The sequence below is a fragment of the Adiantum capillus-veneris genome, chromosome 6, assembly GCF_014529385.1.
Source record: "Adiantum capillus-veneris isolate H3 chromosome 6, ASM1452938v2, whole genome shotgun sequence".
Lineage (NCBI taxonomy): Eukaryota > Viridiplantae > Streptophyta > Polypodiopsida > Polypodiales > Pteridaceae > Adiantum > Adiantum capillus-veneris.
The window spans coordinates 17,814,177-17,819,484 of record NC_140936.1 but is presented as its reverse complement, the minus strand read 5'-3'; the positions used below and the strand labels follow the sequence as shown (position 1 = coordinate 17,819,484).

Genomic DNA, 5,308 nt, shown 5'->3' with positions numbered 1-5,308 from the left:
CATATGTTGGATCTTTAGAACTTTGTTTGACGCACTTCTCCTCTTGCTTAAGAGAGGATTTCAAAAAACACCTCTTGCACCATAAATTTGATGTTTGCACCATAATTTTCACTTTATAATTTCGAGAAACCATCTCAATTATCCCAAAGATAGCTGCCATAACTTGATTTTTACAGCTTCGCTTAAAAAGCAATCCACTCCTGCTTCGACCTTTTGCACCATGCATCATAAGTTCATAGAGTTCTTTTGACCAAATGAACGTCAAACCACACAAATTCATCTACCTGACCTTGGAACGTCTTACAAACCAATAGTAGTAAGATTGTATCATGATAATTTTTGGTATTTTTTGGTATTTCGAGGAACAATTCTGTTTTCACACTAGATTGAGGGTACACTTAGTATCCTCTTTTAACAATTTCGTGTTTGTGATCACGAAGATAATTCCGATTCCGATCACAAACATAATTCCGAGTGAGTTGTCACTATGTCGCTTTTCCGCCTCGGAGTTTTGGGACCCCAACTAATTTAATTAATAAACGCAAAGAAGAATGTGTTTTGTATTTTACAAAAATTAGGCTCATTTTCAGGTCTCACAAAGGAGAATGTGTTTTGTATTTTACCAAAATTAGGCTCGTTTCCAGATCTCTCTCTTTGCCAAACTAACTACAAGTCCTCTCTCTCTCTCTCTCTCTCTCTCGCCTGCGAATAGACGTCGCATAAATTTGCAGATCATAATGAGGGAAAGACATTGAAGGGGGGGGGGGGGGGGGGGGCGGCGGGGGGGGCGGCGGCTATTATTGATAAGTGTAATTATTATACACAATGATTACAATCTGCGGACGGAAATGACACGATCGATGGGGCGGGGGAAATATGTTGTGGAAACCGCCATATCCATCCTCTGCTCACTCCACTGCCTGCAAGGCAGTAGCATCTACGATAAGCCACGGGAGAGAGAGAGAGAGAGAGAGAGAGAGAGAGAGAGAGAGAGAGATCTTACAATGAAATCAGCGAGGGCCATGACCGCCACCGGGGCCACCTCCACCAGGGCCACCTCCGCCAGGGCCGCCGCCTCCGCCCCCTGGCCCTCCGCCTCCATGGGGTCCGCCAGGGCCTCCAGGCCCTCCTCTAGGAGGTCGTCCAAACACTCCTCCCATCGCTCTTTGCTTGATAAGAAGGAACCCGCTGGCAATATTACGGACTATAGTGTGCTATCAGAATGTAGAGCTCCTGTGTAACCTGTTACCAGGAGAGGTAGCTCGCATTCTGGATTTTATAGGCAGGCTGGGTGGGTGAGTCGGTGACAGCTCAGCTTAACTTTCAACACTGTCTCGTCGACGCGTGGATTTTTGCTTCTGCCACCACCTTTTATTAAATTAAAAAAATAAAAAATATTTGTCCCACTCAACTTGCAAGGCCTATCCTCATGACCTTTGCGCCACGTTGAATGATGAAACCACGCCCAAGTCGGGCCCAACGTTTTGTGAAGTTTCCCATGGTGGTTGCACCGCGTGGTTTTCCCAGAGTCCCCTTCCACCAGCTTTTCGTAGAGAAACCTGGGTGCCCGCAGGCCCAGTGTCGTAAAGCTAAATGAATAAAAGGATAAAGGCCAAAAGCAATCGGGTTGCGATGCATCAATATCAAACATGACTTTTGAAGTCTAGGGCGAATGTTCCCGTTTTTAAACGTGACACGATTTCAACTTTTGAACTTTAAAGGACCCTGATGTTTGGATATGAGGGGGAATATGCTGGCCCTGTCATCTACTTAGTGCCAGGACCCCCTATGCCTTAGTGGGATTAGTGGTATTTTCTAAAATTTATAAAGCTGTGGTCACACAAAGCGAAGTTGATTTTAAGGGTATTAAAGTGACACACTCCTTAAAGCTCTTAATATCCTTAATACTCTCTTTTTGCTTTGTAGTATGAGCTTCCCTTTGATACTAACGAATGAGAATTCAAAATCAAGGATATTTTTCCTGCTTCCTAGCTCCATGTTCCTTCTTCCGGAACTTCAATTTAGTTAAAATCTTTTCCTACCTTTTAGCTACACGATCTTCTTTTCTTAAATTTAGGATGAGGCCATTTTGCTTTTTCCTCTCTCCCTGCGTAGTGTGACCAACTAATTCCAAAGTTAAGACTAAATTCTCTTAATACTTTAGTGGATAGGGGGACCCTGCTCTTAACCGCAAGCTATTTGGAACTTTGTATCCTTGTGAACATTGTGGTCCAAACCGCACTACCCCCGGTTTGTCTCACTTCAAAAAAGGCATCACAATAGTGTGCCCAGCTATGTGTAGAGACCTTCTTATCCTATAATGCTAATTGAAGTTCAAGTCTTACCCCAGTTTAGAGCAAGTGAAATCAAAGCAGAGTTAGACTGATATTTAGCCCTATATCAGCCTGATGAAGTTTAATTCCCTCCCAAATGTAAAATCAAATTTTCGTTAACCCATTGTAAGTAGCAACCCTGTATCATTTAGCATTATGAGTTTTATACCCTATTCACCACGTCTGATTCGGAGACCCTATCATCATTGGTGAAATAATATCGTTTGTACATTAATTCAGAGAACACCCCTACATGTTGTCCTTAGTCAATGAGGACACCATGAAACCGTCAAAGCTACACCACCTTACCCAAGCCACAATCCCCCTTAGGTTTTTGCAGATCCCATCACACTTGAATCATCTTCGTTTTAAATTGAGTGAATACCAATCACGTGGCAAAAATGAAGCCATGTTTCCACTAATAGCAAAAAAGATATATGCTAAAAAAACCTAGCAGTTTCACTCGGTATGGTGAAACCAAAACCAGCAATTAGCTCACCAGGTGAGCAAACCCATCATTACGCATTCTAACCCATTTTCAACGTATTAGAATTAGCCTCCAGACCAATCGGCATAGCTTGCCAAGACTTCAACCATCAAATTCAAAAGGCAAGTAAAAGAGTTCTCATAACTGCAATGTACTTTTCTCCTTATCCTAATGTGTAATAATAATAAATCCACTCCTAACAGCCATACTTTTACCCATGTCAAAAATTCAACCCACCATTAGTCTTTTTGTAGTTAACCATATATAGTAGAACCATACCTTATGCCCAATACCATTTGGTAGTTACCTTACGACAATCAATTCCATGCTTCTATATTCAAACCTAAACCATCTCTACCCAATCACGAAACCCATGTACATTCATGTAATTGAATCTCTCTCAAAACCCTTGGTAAAAGAGCAAATGAGACCCATCGCATTCTGTGAAAGATGTCCACCCTTACATAATGAAACCGTTTACAACGCAAGCAAGCCCATGCAGATTCCATGTTAGAGTAGGCAAGAACAACCTTGGGAGTACATTATCAGATGTGAGAATATATATACAGCTAGTAGGTCTACCCAATCTTGACAAAATAAAAAGCCTTTTAATACATCTTTTTTTTTTCCATACTCACAATTGTGAGTTGAGATGTGAGAATATATATACAGCTAGTAGGTCTACCCAATCTCGACAAAATAAAAAGCCTTTTAATACATCTCTTTTTTTTCCATACTCACAATTGTGAGTTGAGAGAATTTATATTAACTTGAAAAGAATACAATTGCCCTCAAGGCACAAGCACTACATGTGCCTTGAGGGGGATAGGGTTCCAGGAAAGGCTTGTACACAGAAAAAGAGAGACTCGTGGGGGGGGGGGGGGGGGGGGGGGGGGGTCACTTAATAATTATGTGACTATCAAGTGAATGCAACAATGGGATCATTAAATTTCATGTTTTCTCACATTTTTACATACAGAAGAGTGACGTAAAATAAAATTGGATAAAGTAGAAAAGGGCTGTATTTTATTTGTTAAAAATTCAGAGATACGGAGTTTTAAAATTAGTCCTTGATGTTACCATATACATGTGGTAGTGATGTGTGTGAACACACTTAGGACCGCCGGAGCATTTTTTCCCTCATAAGAAGGTTTTTCCCCACGTGCATTGTATATAGGTCCATCACTCTAGGGATATCTATCTTTCCATTGCACACTAAGTAATACACTCTTTGTTGTGTGCCTTGAGCTTCCTTCGTCTTCTCCAAGTTGTGTGTGTTTTTCTACAACCCTAATTCCAACAATTGGTATCAGAGCAAGTTGCGTCCTCCCAGGCTTAGACACCAGCAGCTCCTGCACATGCTTTCTCGCTTTCTCCGATTTCTGTGAGCTTTGGCAAGCATCCGCAGGTCGACAAATATTTTGGGTAAGATCAAAGAGCTTAGTCTGCTCAGATTTTTGATTCGAACTAATTTCGGTCTTTGTTTCCGCTACAAACAACACTATTGTGCAGGCTATTTCTTCATTTTGTATATAATTTTTGTCAGTGCAGTTTCTGCATAACAGGTCCGTTACAGTCTTTTACGGTTTGTGATATATATCACGTGTTGTTCCCGCTTTGTTTCTCCTCTTTTTGTGTAGTTTTCAAATCACGGTGCAGCATTTACCATGGCTGACAACAACACAGATGTTTTCAAGATGTTTGCTCCTGAGGATAGGTTGGATGGGGACAATTACCATATGTGGGCTTGTATGATGCAACATGTCCTAATGTCAAAGGCCGTTTGGAACATTGTGGAGGGCATTGATTGTCATAAAATCTAATATCTATCTATCCCAAATGATTTTCTCATATTGAACTGATCATTTAATGCGGGATGTAATGGAATTTGCCTATTCAATTTGACAGTAGCGGAATTTAATGAGAGTACTTTCAAGAAATGATTTTGTGAGCATAGCGGGTTGACATAATTGAAGATAGCAACATAATCATAGCAATTAGTTAACTTGGCATAGACAATACTTCTGCAAGAGAGAGAATTTAGAGAACATGACAACAGTTGAGGACCGGATTTATGTGGACCCAATCCCCCCTCCAATAGGCATTTGTATTATGATTTCTCCCATAAAGAGAGACTTGTTACAATACATTCTTTGTGTTCCTTGTGACCTAGGTGAAGCAATGAAGATGGAAAGCTTCATGCATCACCATCATAGCATAACCTAAACTTGAAGAAAGCTTTAACTATACCAAGCCTCAGTCCCAAGACCTCAAACACCTTCGAAGGTGGAGAGAGCTAGCAGGGAATGAGGGTAGGGAAGAGGAAGAAGAAACATTTCATACGAGAAAGAATTAGTTCCTCACTTATCATACTCTTGTTGCTAGCATACATAATAGCATAGTAATGAAGAAGAAGGAGATGGCAAGATTAAGCATTGAAGCATGGCTCTTGGTTGGATTTGCACTCCATAGCCAAGAGTGTTGGTGT

The 5,308-nt window shown here is 41.1% G+C and overlaps 1 long non-coding RNA gene across 1 annotated transcript; it reads right to left on the bottom strand.

Annotated features, from left to right (window-relative positions):
- Positions 1-797: 797 nt before the first annotated feature.
- LOC147455203 (uncharacterized) lies at positions 798-1,187 on the bottom strand. The gene is made up of 2 exons (XR_015188324.1): positions 1,004-1,187; positions 798-920 (listed from the first exon to the last, which is right to left on the bottom strand). It is a non-coding gene; the product is annotated as an uncharacterized LOC147455203 (long non-coding RNA).
- Positions 1,188-5,308: the final 4,121 nt, after the last annotated feature.